The following is a 20,226-nucleotide window of genomic DNA, read 5'->3' as shown; positions in this document are numbered from 1 at the left end:
GGCCTTTGTGGGGAGGGGAGGGTCCCAGGAGAGGTGAGGAGGCAGAGCCTGGGCCTCCTGGAGCTGTAGCCTCAGGGGCAGGTCTGGACTAGGTGAGCCCTGGCGGGTAGGAAGGGAGGAAGCATGTCCAGGCCCTGCCCGTGTCCAGTGCATCCCTGGGAGGGACCAGGACTCCGTCTCGCCCCTGTGTCCCGGCTCCTGCTCACATCTTTGCCTCTAGCACTCTGGCAGGGTAGGTGCAGCATTGCCCATCTGCCAGCACCGTGTGACCAGGGCCGGGGCCCTTCTGGCCACCACAGGGCAGCAGCAGGCCCCAAGTGCCCCTGCCGCTGGGCTGTGGGGCCCTGGTGGGTTTGGGCGCTACACCTGGCCAGGACGGCATTGCTGTGTCTCAGTTTCCTCCCTGGGAATCCAGGTGTGGTAGTGAGGGCCGCTGTAGGGGGCCGTGGTGAGAGGCAGACGGGCACTCCACAGGACGCGCTCAGTCCATCACCCGGTTGTTTTTGAGGCTGGAGGAGAGAGGCGCCACTGCCTCCTGAGTCTGGGTGAGCTCTGGGGGCCACTGCTTTGCAGCACCGAGGACCCAGCCAGCCCAGGTGTCTCCTGGGAGCCCTGCAAAGCCCCCTTAGGGCGTGCCCTCATGTGCCTGGGCAGCTGACCTGGGCTCTGTGGCTTCTCCAGCCCCAGCCATTTCCAGCTGTTTGATGGGGTGCTGGGGGGCTCATAGCATGGAGTGCATTGGGGGAAGGGCCCCGGGGTCCCTCTGATGGGCCAAGCAGCTTGTCCTTGGGGTCTGCTTATGACGCTGCCCAGAGACGGTGGGGCTTGCTGGCCCTGCGGGGTTCCTTCCAGCAAGGGAACACCCAGGTCTTCCAGAGCAGCCTGTGTCCTGTACCCACCCTGCCTGAGCGCTGGCCGCCCAGTGCCAACCCTGTTCAGGAAGGCAGATGCCAGGACCTCTGCTGATTGCCCGTTTTCAAGATTCCTGGGGCAGTGCCCATGCCCCCCTTCCCATGGAGGAATGAATGAGGCTCTGCAGGCGAGGGGCTGCGTGCCTCTGGAATCTGTTCTCTGACTTGGCTGCCCCAGGCATTCCAGAGCAGGGCCTGGCCCTCTGGCCCGGTCAAGCTGGGGGCCTGGGCAGCATCACTCAGGCCAGGCTGGCCAAGAACAGGACAGTGACTGCAGGAGAAGGAGGTGTCTGAGGTGCTGACAGCCTCCTAAAGTCTCCAGCCAGTGCTGGCCTCGGGAGTCTGCTACCCAGGTCAGCCTCACAGGCCAATGTCTTCTCTGCTGGGAGCGTCGGGGGAGGTCACCCACTGTGGTGGGATCAGGGCTGTATGAACCTGCAGGGTAGTGGTCCACAGCGGGTCCTACAGCGGCTGACCCTGTGGTCTCAGGGAGGAAGAGGCTAGATCCCCACTGCACCCCGCGAGGGTCCCTGTGCTGCCGGGTGTCAGGGTCCACAGTGCCTGCCCCGGATGGAATGCCGAGTGTGGCTGGAGCAGAGTTGGAAGGCACCCGGACGTCCACGCACACTGCTGTTCTTGGTGATGTGGCCACCTCCACTTGGGGGTCCTCTGCCCTCCTGGGAAACTGCGGTGTGCTTTGGCATACGCAGGCCCCTGAACCCCTGGGGCAGGGAAACCTGGACAGCTCTGTGCCACCCTGTTTAACTGGGCAATTCAGGAGATTCCTGGACACCGGGCACCCTGGTGCTGTGCCGCAAGTCCCACCATGGGGACCGTCCAGGGCCAGGCCAGGCAGCCCCACACGAAGCATCCTTCTCTCAAGCCAGGCACTGATAGGCTCCTGGTCCTGCTCCCTGGACCCCTCCTGGAAGGGGCCTTTGGCAGAGGAGGGGTCCCCACCTCCCTTCTCACCATGTGCTCAGGGTGGGGCACTGGCACCCCCTGGTGGCCGTGAGAGGCCAGAGCAGGCGCAGGGACCCCCGGGGTTTAAGGTCCAGCTTGGAGGAACTTGGTGAACTCCGGGGCAGAGTGAGGTCTGAGGATGGGCTCTGCACGTGCGTTTTCTCACCCACTGCCGATGCCATCTCAGTGCCACGTCTGATAAACAAGGAGGCGCCTGGGGACGCCCAACTGCCCAAGCCTCGGGGACACAGTGGGAGAGAGGATGAGACCCAGGCAGGGGGTTCCAGGGCAAGAAGGGGGTACCTAGGGGGCTTCATTCATGTGTCCATCGCTGGACCCCACTGCGTGCCAGGCCCTGTGCTGGGAACCCACCAGCCAGTCCAGCAAAACGCCTGCCCTCCTGGGTCCGTGTCCCGGTGCTGGGATGGAATTGGAAGGAAAGGTGGTAATTCAGCCGTGGTGCCTACTGTGGAGAATGTCAGGATACGGGCTGGAGAATGCCGCGGCCGGAGCAGGGCCATGGTAGTGAGGATGTCGGGGCCTCACAGGAGGGGAGGTCTGTCTGTGTGAGGACCTGGGCGGGCCTGGATGGGGGTGCAGGGGGGCCATTCCCGGGTTCTGACGAGCCTAGTGCAGGGTGGGTTTGTCCGGCGAGACCCTCACCCCCGTTGCATGGCTGAGGGTTTTAAGGGAGTGGGGGCCAGACCCCTGCCTTGGGGAGTTCCCTCTGGTCATTGGAGGTCGAGGAAGGCGGCCCAGTGAGGAGGTTGTGTGGCCACCAGGGGAGATGGTGGTTTGTGCCAGGGCTGGGCTGGTGGCCAGGGCAACCTTAGACCAGCACAGTGGGGAGAGGAGGCTGGAGCTGGGCACAGGAGAGCGGAGGGAGGGGAAGCTTGGGCTCCAGTAGGTGTGAGGGAACGAACAGGAGTGTTAGGGTCACCCCAACCAGACTGCTCCCCCTCCCTTCCCGTGGGTCTTACAGTGCAGTCCTTTGTGACCTCCTCTGCTTTTGCCAGGAGGTAGCCCGGCAGGATTTACAATAAATCAGCTTGCCCGAACGTGGGTCTGCTGGCCTCTTTCCTTCCTCGGCTGTCCTTCCAATTATCCCTTACAACACGCAGTTGCTGTTTGTGCCTTTGCCCAGGAGGGGCTGGCCTGGCAGAACAAGTGCCCTCAGGTTGCAGGGCTTTGCCATGGCCTTGGGAAGTGGCGGGTGTCTGTGCCAGCCTCTCCGTCTCAGTGTTCCCATCTGTAGAATGGGAGCAGGACTTGCTGGCTGCAGGGCCTCCTTAATTCAAACAACATCAGCCTCGTCTCTCTTTCTTGGGGATGTCTGGGGAGCTGGAGGGGGACTCTTTGCAGAAAAACATAGAACCGACGCCAAACCCAGCTCATGAGTGAAACATTCCTCACTGCATGTCCCGTCAGCAAAGTGCGTTCTTCCAAAATGTCTGCTGGCCTTTCCCGGGTGCCAGGCACGACTGGGGACTGGCCAAACCCTGGTGGCTGAGCAGGCATGGCCCGTTTTCAGGGACCTACAGTCCAGTGGGGAGGCAGACACCCCCTGCCCAAGCTATGACTCCAGCTACGATGAGGGGACGGACCTGTAGCTGGGGCATGGCCTGGTCCGCGGACAGGGTGAGTGCTCTGGGTGGCGGGAGGCTCTGTCCACCAAGCCCAGACATCTGGGGTGCTGTAGGTGCCAGGCATGGGGCTTGACTCTGGGGCCTGCAGTGCCCAGCCTCGTGGCCATATGTGAGTGACAGGGAGACAGGCTCGGATCCTGGGAAACGATGGTCTTGATGAAGGTTTGGGCAGGTGGGACAGGCCACCCACAAGGTGCAGGTGCGACGCGTGTGACTCACTGTGAGGGGCCGGTGCTAGGCTCGCACATAGGTGGTAGGGGGCAGGGCTGCTCAACAGAGCAGGCAGCCTCCAGGGAGGGACCCTTACTGGACCAAGAAGGGGTGTGGGCAGCACCAGCAAGGGGATGGCAGCAGTTCAGGATGGGGGCTGCCTCAGTGGGCAGGGAGATGCCTCAAAGGCTTCCTCCAACCATGGCCTGGGGGCTCCTGAGGACAACCCACCGTCCTTCCTGGGGGTGGGTGCACAGAGGGGCTGGCCCAGCAAGGTCCTCACCTCCACTGTCACCAAGGTCCTGTCCGGAGCTGGCCCAGAGGGAGGTGTTGCTGCCCGGCCTCGAGTGCTGGACAGGGTGGTCTGGTCAAGGGGCTGCTCTGTAGGTGCTTGACCAACAGAGGCTCAAGCCTGTCCCACCCTTTGTTTCAGACCAGCGAGATGTGAGGGTTTGGCTGGTCCAGCCTGGTGATGGCTCTCCGACCTGGGGGATTCCCAGCGAGGCTCCAGCGCACCCCGGCAGGGGTCTGAGCTCTGCTTAAGGAAATAATAGAAAAGTGCTGAGCCCTGGATTCTGATTCTTCTTGCTCTGCACTCAGAGGCTGAGCCAGAGGTACTGGGAGTGTCACAGCCTGTGTCCAGACTGAGGGGGACACTGAGGGGGACGCCCGGGGCTGGGCCCTCTAAGCCTCTGGGTTCTTCCTGCGGGTATTGACTATGTGAGGGTTTGGGGGTCTGGGCAGACCCCATGTGAGTCAGAAATCAGTGCCCTTGGGGGAGAGACAAAAACAGAGAGGGAGACACAAAGAGAGATAGAGAGACACAAAGACAGAGAGACAGAGAAACAGATATTGAGAGACACAGTGAGAGACCGGGATGAAGAGAGACAAAGAGAAAAAGACAGAGACAAAGAGACACAGAGAGACAGAAAAAGAGAGAGACAGAGAAAAAGAGACAAACAGAGAAATAGAGACACAGAGAAAGGACAGAGAGACCCAGAGGCAGAGACAGACATTGAGAGAGACACAAAAAGAGACAGAGACACGGAAATAGAGCGTGTCTGAGAGACACACGGAGGAGAGGGTGGAGAGCCTGCCAGGCTCGCCCACACCAGCCCCCTACCCCTACCCCTTACCTCTGCTTTGGGGCAGCCGCTAGGCATGGCGCTGGCCTCCCACCAGCACTGCCAAAGAATGAAGCGTCCCGGAACTCGGCCGTGGAGGGGAGTGAAGACCTGGATCTTTGGGGCAACCAAGGAATGTTCTTGGCTTCCTTCCCAGCCTTTGACATTTTGTCTCGTTTTCTGGGAAACAAATGGGAAAGAAAAGCCCCGTCCCGTGTTTTGGAGGCTGGTTTGTAGAAACAGGACAAACCTGGTAACTTCAGAGTCAGCAGAGAAACTGTCAGAAGTCAGGAGAGCGAAGTCAGACGGGGCTGGCAGGACTGGCTTCCCTGCTGTGTGCCCCCCCACCCGACCCCGCCACCCCACCCTGTGTTTCCTGTTGCTGCTTCTGCGTTTCTGGAAGAGGCAGGTTTCCTAGGGCACCCCCAGGGTGTGGGCAGGAACAGTCTTTGTCATCAGCCGCACCTGACTTTGAATCCAGACCTGGCTCCTGGGCCTCCCACAAGCTCCCCCGAACCTGTGACTCTGTCCCTGCGGGGTGCATGTCCCCGAACATCCAGGCCGGGAGTCTGCAGAAAGGGCCTCTCCACCGGCAATGACGGTGAGGGCGCTGGGTCCTGGGCTGATGGCAGAAGGTGATGGGGTCCTTCTGGTCCTGCAGGGTGACCCCACTTCTGGAAACAGTGTTAGTGACTTCTTCACCCTGGGGTTCTGCATGGGAACCTTCAGGGCCTCCCGTTGCCAACTTGCCGGCCCTTCCAGATGGCTGAGTCCCTCTCCAGCTCGGGTCCCCTGGGGGCTCCTGGCTGGACAGGAAGCTCTGAGTCCCCCATAGCCCTTGCTCCTCAGTTGAGTGTGAGGGGCCCTCCGTTGCCCATTCCCTGGAGCCCAGCTCAAAGCCTGCATCTCCCCCTTTCATCAGCCTCAGGCCTGCGTGCAGCCTCCACTTGACCTGCCGCGCCGTCTCCCCTTGGAAAGGCCGTCTGTCCTGCCAGCGGGTCCTTTCCCCTCGTAGCATCTCCTGCCAGAGACCAGGGCAGACTTGGGGGAGAACCTTCAGCTTCACGTGACCCAGAGACTCCTGTGTGCCTGGCTCTGGGAGTACAGAAGGGCCTAGAGCTGACCATGCCCTCCGAAGCCCCTGGGGCACTAGATGGATGTATGCCAGAGGGTAGTAGAGGCCCCGGGGCATAGAGCCCAGCATCCCCTTCCTGTAGAGACCTGGGGGAACAGCCCAGCAACCCCCTCGCGGCCAACCCCTGAGGCTGTTCCTGGCTGCTCCGGTGGCTGCCAGAGGGGACTGCCGGGTGACCCTGGAAATCCAGAGTGGGTGGGGCCTGTCTGACCATTTCTAGGCGACCCACTCTTGGTTTCCAGGGTTGCCCTGGAAACCACAGATGGGGAGGGGTTGATGGCACCCAGCCTCCCCCAAGCCTGGGAAGGAACCTCGGAACCCCAGAGCCTTTCCCTGCCTACGGAGCTTTCCTCTTGGAGAACGGGGGAGCCTCTCAGCCCCTCAATGCAAATTGCTAAGTGAGGACAGCAGGCTAAGGCCACACACTGCTGGGAAAGGCCACAGCGTAGACAGCAGACACGAGGGGATGCCAGGGGTGAGGAAGGAGGGAGGGAGGGGTGAATAGGTGGAGCACGGAGGGTTTTAGGGCAGGAACTCCTCTGCGTGATCTTACAATGGTGGATCCAAGCCACGAGCCACTTGTCCAAGTCCCTGGAATGCACAGCCCCAGCGAGCCCTGAAAGGAACCCTGGACTTCAGTTAATGACAATGTGTCAACTTGGGCTCGTCCACCGTGTCATTCCGATGGAAGATTGAATGATACAGGAAATTACGTGTGTTGGGAGAAGGAAACTCTCTGTACTTTCTGTCCAGTTTTTCCATAAGCCTAAAAGTGCTTTAAAAAATAAAATCTATTAGTTAAAAAAAAAAAATAACCCAGCCTTCTTTGCCTTCTGGGACTAACCTTGCCAGGCCCTCTCCTGCCCCAGAGCGCCTCCCTACTCCCAGGAGACGAGCTCATCGGTTTTTGTTTTTGTTTTTTTTTGAGATGGATTCTCACACTGTCGCCCAGGCTGGAGTGCAGTGGCGTGATCTCCACTCACTGCAACTTCCGCTTCCCGGCTTCAAACGATTCTCCTGCCTCAGCCCCCTGAATAGCTGGGATTATAGGCACTTGCCACCATGCCCAGCTAATTTTTTGTATTTTTAGTAGAGACGGGGTTTCACCATGTTGGCCAGACTGGTCTGGAACTCCTGACCTCGTGATTTGCCTGCCTCGGCCTCCCAAAGTGTTGGGATTACAGGCATGAGCCACTGCACTGGCCAGGCCCATTGTTTATTTTGGTGCTTTCTTGCTTGGTGCATGTTCAGATGCCTCCTTTCCTGTGTCTTCCACAGAGGATGGCTCCGTGCTTTCGGTGTCTGGGCTTGATACTCCCACGGCCCCACTCCCAAGCCATTGGGTTTGTAATTGTGATTACCACAAGTGTTTGCAAGTAGACTTCTTTTTTTTTTTTTTTTTTTTTTTTTTTAAGAGACAAGGTCTAGCCCTTTGTCCGGTTTGAGTGCAGTGGCACAATCATAGCTCACTGCAGCCTCGAACTCCTGGGCTCAAGTGATCCTCCTGTCTCAGCCTCCCAAAGCACTGGGCTTATAGGTGTGTGCTACCTTGCCGGGCTGCAGATTGATGTTTGAGCGGTCAAATGTCGAGGTTCCTAGTGGAGTGAGGAAGCTCTTCTGTTGCAAGACCAGTAACCTAAATTAAGAGGAACCGCCCCATGGAAGGCAGTAGTTTTGGAATGACTTTTCAGGGCCTGAGGCTTAATGACGGGGCAAGTGGCTGCCTTGCTGAATGGCCTTAGTGCACTGCAGAGGCCCCCAGGGTTCCTCCTCTACCCACCTTGCAGAGTGAGATGCATCCCGGAGCTCCCAATGCAGAGGGGTGGGATGAGGGATGGAGAAGAATCTTCTAAGATATGTGGTTTAATTTTTTATTTTTATTTTTGTTTGTTTTGTTTTGAGACAGGGTCTCACTATGTCACCCAGACTGGAGTGCAGGGGCACAATCATGGCTCACTGCAGCCTTGAACTCTTGGGCTCAAGTGATCCTACCCCTCAGCCTCCTGAGTAGCTGGGACCACAGGCACCCCATTATGCCCAACCAATTTAAAAAAAATTGGTAGAGATAGGGTCTTGCTATGTTGCCCAGGCTTGTATTTGTTAGAAACAGGTGCTTGGTGCTGCAAACAAGAACCAGTACTCAGACCGAAAATTTCTCAGCAAGGCAACTTTACTTCTGCAGAAGCGTGCTGCTCGCATCCATCACGATCGCAAGGGCACACCGAACACAGAAAGGAAGGGGTTTTTATCCCTAACACAGTTCTGGTTTCTGTGTCTTTCCCCTATTGACTGGGGTTGGACCGCACAACCTAAGCTGATCCCAGTTGGCTTAGATCTAAAGTTTTTCCAAATAGGGAAAACATGTATCTTGTAAGCAAGAAAAAGGGAAGTGGGGGGATGAAGGGGGTAGAGTTGATTTACAACCTTACAACTTATGACCAGGAAGTTGAGTCTTTGAAGAGGAACTTAGTTGTCCCAACATACTGAACTCCTGGCCTCAAGTGATCCTCCTGCCTTGGCCTCCCAAAATGGTGGGGTTACAGATGTGAGCCACCGCACCAGACGTAGATATTCAGTTTTAGAAGAAAATTAGAAAGGAGGTCGACAGAGTCACATGTACATTTATGCATGACCAGTTGATGGAGCGAGAGAGAGGAGGGGACGAGAGAGGCAGGGATAGTGGCACTGCAGAGACCTCAGAGGGAAGAAAGGAGAAAAGCTGGTCAGGCAGTTCCTGGAGCTGTCACCTGGGGGTGACATTGGACCAGGACAGCTGGGTGATGTGTGTCCTCCAGGCAGTGAGTGCTGAGGGTCTAAAGGAGACTCTGAAGTTAGCACATCCAGACCATGGCCACTGGCCCAGCTGAACCACTGCACGGAGCGGGGAGGGGAAGGCTGGCTGCACCGCAGAAGCCTGCTTCCTGTGCAGAGGGCTCTGCGTGGCTCTGTTAGACAGCAGACCACACAAGAACACTCACGACAGGGCTGAGCTGTCAATGTGTTTCCTGAAAGCCCGTGGAGACACCCAGCCCTCTTGACTGCTGTGCCCACCCAGACAGCGCCTCATAGATTAGATGGTTTTCTCTGAGCCTATGCAAGTGACATCTGCCCACAGGCCGCTTCTTCTGGGAGGCCTTCCCTGATGTGCCCTTCGACACTTTATCCCCTAAACTCCCCCGCCGCCAGTGCTTCCTGGATCCCCCATCTCTCTTTGCCTGGTCTGGGCATCCCTCGGTACTCTGCAGTGCTGGCTGTGGGAGTGAGTGAGGGATGAGCGGGCCCCGTGTCCGGCTCTCTGTAGGCTGTGCCAAGGCGGGGCGGGGTCTGACGGGAATTGGGATTGGAATGTTCTGGCTACCGCAGGCTGGCAGGCCTTCTGAGCTGCAGGCGCAGAGATAACCGCCCAGCGAGGTGGGCACATAGCCTGGACGCCGGGCTTGCTTAGACAGTGGCTCCCCCTCAAGACCCCTCCAGGCCAGCCTGGCTGGGCAGGATGCCCCCGCCATCCTGGGAGCCAAGGGCAGCTGCAGCCGGGAGCAGCCTGCAGAGCTCTGCGGGGGAAGCTGGGTTCCGTTTGTTTTTCATGGTAAAGGTTCAATTTTTCTTTTGCTGCCATGACAAATAGTTGGAAGTGTAATGCTTCAAACAGCACAGATCTGTGATCTCTAGTCATAGAGGGCAGAATCCCAGCTTGGGTCTCCCTGGACTTACGTCAAGGTCTTGTCAGGGCTGGTCCCTTCTGGGGACCCAGGGAGAGTCTTGCCGTCTCCCTGCCTTTTCCAGCTTTTGGGGAGCTCACACATTCCTTGGCTCGTGGCCCCTTCCCCCGTCTTCCAAGGCAGCAGCACCCGTCTCTCCTGGCTGCTGCGGCGTCCTTACCTCTTTCTCTGACTCCGACCTTCTCTCCTGCCTCCCCTGCACCCCCAGCACCCACAAAACTCCAGGTGGTTCCACCGGGCCCCCCAGATAAGCCGCGATCGCCTCCCTAGGTCAGGTCAGCTGAGGGGCAGCCTTCGTTCTTTCCACAGATCTGGCTCCCCTGGGCTGTGAGGCAGCCTAGCCATCCTCACCCGGCAGGCTCAGCAGTTTTTAACAGTCTCCGGTCTGTGAACGCACGTGGTTGGGACAGGAACACGAAGTACCTGCATCCTTGTGTTTTTACCGGGGCCTCTTCTGCTCTCCAGTGTCCTGTTTTGAAAGATAATTTATGTGCCACCCCCTCTCCACAATGGAGCTCTTAAGCTGCCTGGTCTTGCTTGGCGGTCAGTCCTGTTCGTCTCCAGCGTGTCCCAGCCTCAGGCAGTCGCCAGGTCGTCTGTCCTCTCATTTGCAGGGGCTGCAGGTAGCTCTGCTGCTGCAGCCTCCATGACCTGCTCCCGACTCACTGGAGTGGGAAGCAGGCAGAAAACCGGGTGGGCAGCCGAGAGGAGGCCCAGGGCATCTCTTGCTTTGCCGAGGTTTCTCCTACCCCTGCTGGCTGCGGCTCCGCCAGGAGGTCCCGGGCCAATTTGGTTCAGCCGGCCAGCGGTTTTGGATGTGCCACTTACCATGAAACTCACTTAATGAGTGTGACGTCATCACCTCCGGGAGCTCGTGGGGGTGTCTTTGTGCCAAGATCATAGAGTTTGATTCTGACCCGGCCTGCTGGCCTCACACAGAGCTCCAGGTTATGTGTGGGGACCCGCCCCACTCCCCCATTCTGGGAAATCCTGACAGGGCTGGGGGAGCAGAGTGTGGACACACAGGGTGGCCCTGCAACAGGGACGTGGTTCACTCAGTGCCCGGGCCACGGAGGGCCACGTCTGCTGTAACAGGCGGAGCCCCACCCCCGAGGTCTCTGAACCCAGCCCACCTTGGAGAGGGGCTCCCCTGGCCACGGACTCCAGCTGGTTCCAGAGCCAGCCAGGATCCCGCGAATCCTGTGGGAAGGTGGGCAGACTGGAGATATAACTGGTCCCGAGTGGACTCGAAGCCACAGCCCCTCCCCCAGAGATGATGGGACAGCTTTTGAGTTGGGGACTTATTTGGGGCACTTTCTTCTTGGATAGATGCTCAGGAGGATGCCAGCTCAGCTCTTCCAGGATACCGCGCTTCCTCAGCTGGGGGCAGGGGCGAGTTCAGCCTTTGGATGTCGCCGTCAGCCTGTCTTCCCGGGTCTTGGCCTGAGACCCCAGGAGGAGCTTCTAGCAGGAGCGGCAGCAGGCGCCTGACCCAGTAGCCCTGCGGGGTGGGGTGGGCTGGAGTGGGCTGCACTCGGCCCTGTAGGCTCCTGCTGTCTTACTGACAGGTTCAGCTCCCTGGGGCCCCCTTTGCAGCCATGAGAACCACAGGGGTCTTGGAGCTCTGCCGCCTCCTGCTTTCATTTCTGACCCGCCCACATTAAACACAGCGCCCTCAGTGCTTACCGGAGTCTCCTTGCACCAGCTCTCATCCTGCCTGTATTTTCCTGTCTCGTCTGGACATGGGGGGTGGAGGCCCAGAGTGGCTTGGGGATCAGCCACACCCAGTGGCCTGAGGCCATGACAGCCTGAAACCTGGTCCTCAGGCCCCTGCCCTGCCTTTGGGCACCTGGCCTCCAGCTGAGCATGGGTGGAGGTGCAGGGAGAGGCCTCCTGCAGTTCACACCCTCTTCGTGCCCAGCTCCTCCTGCTGGGTGTCATTTTGGGCAGAAGATGCCCCTTCTCGGCCCTGATCCATAGCCCTGGGTGGATGGGTGGTGGGGACCACCTGTGGTTCTCTCTGCCCGGCAGGCCCCGGGCCTGGTGGGATCTGGGCCTTGGTCTCTCCTGCTTTCTCCCATTGCCCTGAACGAGAGGCTGTGGCTGGGTTCCAGGACAGGAGAGGGCCGGGCAGGGCCTGGGATCAGCCCTTGTCCCACTCCCCTGCCAGCCGCCCTGTCTCTGCCCTGAGGGAGCTGGAAGAGGCCAACCCCCAAATCAGTGGCCCTAGCCTCCACACTGTGGTCTCCCAAATAATGGCCCCACGATGTCCACAGCCTAATCTCGGGGACCTGTGACCTTTACTTTGAATGACAACGACTTTGTAGATGTGATCACGTTAAGGAATTTGAGATGGGGAGGTGGCCCTGGGTTGCCCAGGTGGACCCTGAATGCTGTCATACATGTCCTCGTGGAGGGAGAGAGGCTGGCACAGGAGAGGAGGGGCAGCGGGACCTCAGAGACGGAGGCTAGAATGAGAGCTTCTAGCTGTGGGAGAGGCTCTGGAGCACCTGCCCCGGGGGCCCAGTCATTCTGACTTTGGACTTATGGCCTCTAAAACTGTGAGAGACGCTTCTGTTGTTTAAGCCAGCTGGTTAGTGAGTGACACTCTGGTACATCAGCCCCAGGAAACGGATATAGCTGCCGCCTGTAGTAGCTGGGACCCTGGGGCCCTTACCTGACTCCAGGTGAATTACCTGCCCCTCTTCCCCCGGGTCGAAGCCACCCTCCCCTCTCACCGGGACCCCTGGAGTTCCGTCCTCCTCCCGCCTGGCCCGGCTGGGTCCTCACCCCTCGTTAGACCCCGCCGGCTTTTCCAGTGCCCCTGCCATCCCCCAGTGGCCCTCTCTGGGAGCCGCCTGGTCTGGGCGCTGGTTGATGCTCCCGGCCCAGTGTGGCAAGCCCGAGCCCCCACCGTCTCCTGCCGAGGTGTTGTCTTAATGCCCATGCCCACGGCATGCAGCAGGGTGCACGGCAAGGGGGCCATGGTGGCTGCCGGGGGGCGGGATGGGGTGCATGTGCTCTGCCCCACCCCAAGTGGGCGTTCCGGAAGCAGGCGCCAAGCTTGTTCCCCACAGGATGCTGGGAAGCGTGTCGGCCCCACAGAGCAAGCTCGCACAGGGCCCCCCGCTTGTCCCTGCCCCTGAGGTGTAGGGGGACCCAGCTGGGTTCCAGGCAGAACATTCCTGGGGAGGGAGACCAGGCAGGCCGCAGCTGTGCCACACACCCACGTTGGCACTTTCTGGTGTGCTGGCCAACGGGGAGCTCCCGGGCCCACCTGTTCCCAGAGGTTGGACCTCTGGGGCACAGCAGGTGAGAGGCTGCCCACCCATCCTGGAGGGGGGCCTTTCCAGCGCAGGCCCCCCTGTGAAGCCCCCAATGCCTGCCGCTCCCCTACCTCTCCCCTGCCTCTCCCCTGCCGCTCCCCTGCCTCTCCCCTGCCTCTCCCCTGCCGCTCCCCTGCCTCTCCTCTGGAGCCACGCGCGGTGGACTCCGGGCCAGCTGGTTTTCGTCAGCGCTCCTGGCTGAGGTTTTGGGAGCAGCCCTGACCTGCCTGGGTGACATCGGGCTGCAGGCTAGGAAGATTCGTGGCCTCTCGGGCAGGCAGGGCCTCGTAAATCCTGCTCCTGCCATAGCCCGAGGCCCAGTGGGCGGACTTGGCTCAGGGATCACCGTCTCTGAGGACAGCTCCCCTGCCTGGGGTGTGGGGCGGCCTCTCTCCCGTGGCTCCAGCCTCTATCCTGCATGGTGAGGCTCCCCCTCCTCATCAGCTCTTCCTCCTGGGGCTGGCAGGGGGGTCTTTTGCCTGTGCCCCCGTTCCGCCTGTTCCTGAAGACTCAGGAAAAGACCCAGCACGCCCAGGGATATGCAGTGGCGGTCCTGCTGGAGGTGCCAGGCTCACAGGGTGCCCAGAGCACCCTGGGGTGGGGGGAGCTGGGCAGGCTGGGCCCCTGGTGGCAAAGCCGGTCGGCCGTGGATCCCCATCCTCAGGCTGGAGCCAGGGAGGGAAGGAAGAGGATGGGGGGGATCAGTAGGGGGTGGGGCATGTGATGGGGCAGTCTGGCTCCAAGGCCCTGGTAGTTAGGCGGAGCTTGGGGCCTCCCTGTACCTTCGGAACGGAGCTGTGCATTCCCTTTTAGGTCCCTACCCACCAGCCCTAGTGGCAGCTAGGTCTGTCTGGAGGAGATTAGGGACTGGGCACCTCGCAAGGTGTCCTTGGGGCCTGGTCAGGCCCTGAGCCTTGGACTGAGCCTGAGCTCTAGGGGGGACCTGGGCAGCAGCATCTGATCTGTCCACTGGTGGGGCCTCGGGAAGAAGCAGCAGGTTTACCTGGTGGGGGACTGGAAGACCCAGCTGGGCTTGGGGGGCAAGGCAGCTGCCGAGAAAAGTGGGAGGTCTGGGCCCGGTGGGTGGGCACAGCTGCCCTTTCCCCTCAAGCCACCCTGGCAGGCTGTGGCCTCCCCACTTCCAAGGGGAGTCTCCCCGGGTTTCTTTTCTTTTTTTAGAGACAGGATCTTGCTTTGCTACCCAGGCTGGAGTGCAGCGGTGTGACCATATTTCACTGCAGCCTTGAACTCCTGGGCTGAAGCCATCGATCCTCCTGCCTTAGCCTCCGAGTAGCTGGGACGACAGGCATACGCCACCGCACCTGGCTAATTTTTAATTTTTTGTAGAGACAGGATCTCATATGTTGCCCAGGCTGATCTCAAAGTCCTGGCCTCAACAGATCCTCTGGCCAGAGCCTCCCAGAGTGCTGGGATTACAGGCGTGAGCCGTCATGTGTGACTTTACCAGGATGCCTCAACACTTTCTTGGCTCTATCCTCAACCCCATCCTGCTGCCCTTCTGGCATCAGGCACAGCCCCAGGCAGCTCGTGTTCCTGTGGGGGCCTGGACACCTGCCCTCACCATGTCCCCACCATGCGTGGCCTTACCAGGATGCCTCAGCACTTTCTTGACTCTATCCTCAACCCCATCCTGCTGCCCTTCTGGCATCAGGCACAGCCCCAGGCAGCTCGTGTTCCTGTAGGGCCCTGGACACCTGTCCTCACCATGTCCCCACAGCCTGGAGCAGGGAGATGGCCCTGCCTGGGAGGCTGGCCCTGGTGGGCGGGGTTGAGTGCTAAGGCTTCTTTGTGGCCATTTTGCATTCACGCCCATCGCTGTGCCCAGGGCTCAGGGGCCTAGAGAGGCTCCGTGCTCGTCAGTGGAGTGGCAATCCTGAGGGGAGCCACCGCTGGGGTCCCGAGGGCAGGGTGAGAAAATGCACCCAGAGTTGAGCCACAGTTCAGCGTGTCCAGAGCAGGAGTCCCCTCCGGTGCCTGGGCTGATGCTAACGTTGACTTGGGGACAAGTGTGGTTCAAGGGGCTGGGATTGCCAGATGTCTGAAACGGCCCACCTGGGAGCCCAGCAAGGCTTGGGCGAACACAGGCACCAGAGGGAGCTCAGCTCTCAGGCTCCCGTGTGGAAGTGTGGATTGGGAGGTGACAGGGGTTTTACAAGTGCCGGTGGCTCCCAGAGGGTGGCCTCGGGCAGGGGGCTCACCCGAGTGGCTGGTTTTCCTGATGGAAGCCACAGCCCTGCTGGTTTCTGGATGCCCCCATCCAGCTCCTGACTCTCCGGCTGCCCTGCAGTGTGGTGTGTCTGGGCAGAGGGGTGTGTGGGGAGGGTTGGCAGGTTGCTGTCTCCTGTCCCCTGCGGCCGTGGCAGTATAAGTCAGAGCCAGCCTGTGACCGCTGAGAGGGCAAGAGCTGGCCCGCATCCTGGGAGCGTGTGTTGCGTCTGTGTTGACCTTGTGTCTGGGGGGGAGGGTTTCCAGCCAGCCTGCTAAGGGGTTGTACTGGCCACATGGCCAGTGCCTGGTCCTAGGGGAGACACAGCCCAGAGTGACGTGTGGAGCTGGACTGGCTCAGGGCCTGATCCTGCCCCGTTGACTCGGAATTTGGTGAGAGTTTCTCCTGGTGGAGGCTCCCCACATCCTACCCCTTTGGCCCCTTGGGTCCTGTCGTCCCCAGCAGCCTCTCTCAGAGTGATTCATGCTGGCTGAGACCCCTGGGGTCTGCACGCAGGAGCGGGTTGACACCAGCTGCTCCATCCCCAGGTGTGATCCTTGGAAACACTTTGTCACCTGCATGGGGCAGGGCCACCCCCAAGCGGAGCCCCTGGTGTCTCGCCACCACGGGGGCTGGGTCTGACAGCCTCACATCTGTGGGGCATCTGGCCTGGTGTAGGCCAGGAGGCTGGCATCGCTAGAGGGGAGCTGCCCGGACACATGGCCACACAGGTCCGGCTCTCGGAGCTGGGAGCCACATCCTCTTCCTCACCTGCCTCACACTCAGGGGCCCCAAGGCACACAGGGAGCTGCCCAGCTCCGGCCGGCTGGAGCCTCAGATCCTGGCCCTGTCCACATCTGGCGGCCGATCTGAGAGCCCCATTGTCACACCCGTTAGGGTCTCCTGCCAATGGACCAGCACAGGGGGGACACTGGCTCCCCCAAGGTGAGAGTGCCCAGGTGGTGGGGATGTGGGTCCCCTCTCGCTCCCCCTGGGTTCTCACTCTGCAGCCTGTGCTTGCTAGATCAGCTGCAAAGGCTGGGTCTTCGGAGCCCCTGCCCCGGCTGGATGGCTGCTGGGTACTTGTGACATTGCAGTCACTGCTGCTGAGTTAGGCCCCTGACATGGGGCCAGATCTGGCATGGAGCACTCTGGAGGCCTGGGCACGCCTGCTTCCTTCTGTACCAAAACTGCTGGAGAAGTGAGGTGCAGCGTCCAGTCTTGAGATGCCAATTTTTTTCTTTTTTCTTAAATGAAGGTGAAATTCACATTGCATAAAATAACCCCCTTTGAAATGTAGCAACCCTTCATGCATGCATCGTGCTGTGCAGCCATCACCTCTATCTCATTCCAAGACATTCTCCTCATCCTCCCAGGGGATCCCGGACCCGCCAGCAGGTACGCCCCATCCTACACTGTGTTACCTTTCGAGATGGGCTCCTTTCACGTGGCATGAGGTTCGAGGTTCCTCTTCGCTGTCGTCCTCCATGTCTGTCTTCATCACCCGCTGGTGGGTACCCAGGTGGCTTCCTTTTTCTGATGGTTGTGGACGAGGCTGCCGTGAGCGTGTGCACACACCATGGTTTGAGTCCCTGTTTCTATTTATCTTGGGCAGGTGCCTAAGGGTGGGACTGCTGGGTCTATGCGCCTCTGGGTTTAACTTGTGGAGGGAGCTGTTGCTTTCTGCTGGTAGAAAACTCCTGGGATGGGGGGGTGCTGGGGGCGTGGAGCCTGCCCCTCACCACCCTTCAGGCTGGACTCACAAGGTGGCATCCGCCATCACTCACAACTCTGGGGAGAGCGGGGACCCCTCGGTTGGGGCTGGCGAGAAGCAGTGAGGGCAACCTTTGTGAGTCTCCAGGTGAAGACCCAGAGCCCAGCCTGTTTCTGACCTTCGACTGCCCACCCGTGCACAGGCTTGGGTCATCTCTGGGAGAAGCTGGAGCAAGGGGCCTGTCCAGTGCCCATGTACTGGGCTTTGAGAGGTCCCTGCTCAAGACTCACCTTGTGCAGGAAGGCTGGTCAGCCTCCGGGTGGTTCCCTGGGCTGCAGTGTTGCCAGGTAATTCCAGGGCACAAATGACAGCCCATAGCCCGAGCTGGAGTCCTTGTGGGGCCAGAGAGCAGGGTGAGCTGTGGGGAGCAGCAGGGCCGGGTGGCCCTGGATGCCCCATGCCAGTGTCTTCAATGACTTGATGGACCCTTCTGCATGCAGTCAACTGATGGGGTGCCAGCCACCTGCCAGCCTACACCTGAGCCTGACCATGTGCCCCAGAAGCCCCAGGCAGCCTCCCGTCTTCTCACCTAGACTGGAGCCCTGAACACCCTGGTCCTGGGTTTTGGAGGAAACGGAGGCTTCTACCGGCTTTGGGGAGGAGCTGTCACCTGCTCCCAGAGCTGAGCTTCTCTCTCTTGGGCCCTGGTCTGCCTGTGGCCATGGGGCATCAGCCTAACTGGTGCCCAGAGTTCCAGCCCAAGCCTGGGGCAGGGGTTGGGGAGGCCCGGCTGCCCTGGCGGGCTCTGGCTTTCCTCCTGGTGGCCGGTTCACCTGCAGCTTCTTCAGTATTCACCAAGGGTCTCCTGCGGCCCTTGTGGGCTTGTTCTGGGCTGAGTGTGGGGGCCCCGAGACTAGTGGGGCCAGTCCCCACCAGAGCTTGCATGGTCCAGCTGGGAGCAGATCACCCATCGCAGAGCCACAGGCATGTTAGAGCTCAGCCCAGCCTGGGATGGAGGCGGCGCCCACAGGTACCCAAGGTGGGGTCCCAGCCAGCATGGAGATGCTGGGGTTGGGGGCTTTGGGGAGATAAGGAGCGACTGCAGCCTCAGCGGGGGTGACCAGGCAGCGGTGACTGTCCTGAGTGCCAGACCCTACAGCCCCCATGCCAGGCCAGGCTAAGGGGCTTTTCCTGTGGGTGTGGGGAGTCCCTGAAGGTCCCCAGCTGTGGGCTTCTTTCTCCGTGGAGCGTAGCAGCGTCGGGGTGGGCTGCTGGGAGGCTGCCCCGGTGCTGGGGACCCGTGCTCACGTGGCCAGCAGTGTTTCAGGCCTGGGCAGCTGGGGACCCAGCTGTGCTGGCAGCTGTAAGGAAGCTCACCTGCATCCAGCCCCACCTGCCTGGACACCGCCCTCCCAGCCACCTGGCCTAAGTGTCAGGACAGGTCCCAGAGCTTGGGTGCCTGCCTCACACCGGAGAAGGGGCTGCTGCTTGCCTGCCAGGGCAGGCTCTTGGGGCCAGGCAGACAGGGGACCCTGGGCACCCTGGCTCTGACCCCGGCCTTGGCCAGCCTCCGTCTTGCCCTGTGTAACTCTCTAGGAATTCCCAAAAAATTCCCACCGTGGACCTCCGCAGGGCTGTGCTGACAGCTGCATTCCAACAGTCCGGAGACGGCTGGCCTGCATTCCGCTCGGCCGTTCTCATGGGACGGTGCTCACCCTGAGGCCCTTGGCCCGACCCAGGGCTCTTCCAGGGCCTGTCTTAAGGAGGTGCGGAGAGAAATGCCCCTGGCGTTGGGGAGCCTTGGGCCGGCTCAGGTCCGGAAAGGTCCTCACTGGGTTCTGTCTGTCTGGGTTGCTGGTGGGAAAGGTCGGCCTCATCTTCTGGGAACAGCACCCTGTGGGCTGGGCTGGCATCTGGCCATCTGCGTCCTCAGCATGCTGGGGGCTCCACTGGCTCTGAGCCTGCCTCCAGGTTCCGATCCCCATGCAGCTGGGGAGGGCCTGGCTTTGGCCTTTAGAGGCAGCGCACAGGGGCTGAGCATTCCCGGAAGCTTGGGTGGTGCAGCTCAGCAGGGGTGGATGGGCAGAGGCGCCTGGTCCCTGCGTCACCTCAAGTTGGGTCCAGTACCTTCTCAAGGCAGGTCACTTGGTCCCCTTCGTCCCTCAATCCCCTACCAGCCCAGTCAACTTGTGTGGGGAGGCAGCAATGCAGCCTCTGCCCAGGACCAAGTCCTGGGCGGCGTCCTGCTGCCTGAACCAGGCAGAGGCACACCCCTGGAGAACTGCCACATTCCTGCACCCGCAAAGATGGAGGGCGGGCTAGAGCATGGGCTCTGGATCCTGGCAGGCTGGGCTCAGCAACATGGCGTGGTGTTCAGGGCTCCTAACCTGCTCTCCAGGCCCGACTCAGATGCCACAAGATCCCCAGAGACGCACCAGGAAGGGAGGATGGGGCCTGGGGCTGTCCGAAGCGGGGAGGGGGTGTTGCTGTGCAGGTGACGGTGGAACTCCCGGCCTCAGAGCTGAGGGAAGCCGGGTTTTTCCTGAAAACCCGAAGCTGTGGCAGACCGCTCGACCGGAACACACACAGCGGCCGATCTCTGGGGACTCACAAAAAGGGTGTGGCTGTTTTACGGGAGCAGGGCCACCTCCTCTGCCAAGCCATACCCAAATGTTGCTCCTGCGAGTCACACCACACTGAAGGCCCGGGGAGCGGCCACTTTCCCTGGGAGCGAGGGAGGGACTCGTTTTGCAGTGTGGCTCCGCTGCTGCTGAGTTTACACACGCAGGCCTCCCTCCGGTGGGCCTGTTCTGCTGGACAATGGCCCCTGTGCTGTGGGGAGCCCTGAGCCTCATCCGTCTGAGGCCTCAGGTGGGCCGAGGCTGAAGGGAGGAGGTGGCTGCGTGGCTGGCACCACACCTGCTTCTTCCCTCGCAGACATGGATGGGTGTGCCGTCGCCAGTGGAGGCTGTGCAGGTTGGTGCCGTGACACCGCGGGGGCTTCTACTGCCGCTGCCCCCCCGGACACCAGCTGCAGGGTGATGGCAAGACTTGCCAAGGTGGGGCATGGCCCAGCCCACTGCCACCCTGCCTCGGTGGCCTCCCTGGCACCCTCCTTCCCGGCCCGCAGGCTGCTCCGAGGGCTCCACTAGGGGTAACTCCTCACCCAGCTTGCTCCCCACTCCTGACGTTGCCTCTGGGGGGGACTCAGAGGACCTGGTGTTGGTGGGAGCCACCTTGGGGGCCGTGCA

At 60.7% G+C, this 20,226-nt stretch overlaps 1 protein-coding gene across 1 annotated transcript in view; it reads left to right on the top strand.

Annotated features, from left to right (window-relative positions):
* Positions 1-20,226, top strand: part of MEGF6 (multiple EGF like domains 6) — a 121,185-nt gene that overhangs the window by 41,937 nt on the left and 59,022 nt on the right. The window lies entirely within an intron of this gene.

Source organism: Theropithecus gelada, chromosome 1 (assembly GCF_003255815.1).
Source record: "Theropithecus gelada isolate Dixy chromosome 1, Tgel_1.0, whole genome shotgun sequence".
Classification (NCBI taxonomy): domain Eukaryota; kingdom Metazoa; phylum Chordata; class Mammalia; order Primates; family Cercopithecidae; genus Theropithecus; species Theropithecus gelada.
This window is presented reverse-complemented; position numbering and strand designations above follow the sequence as displayed.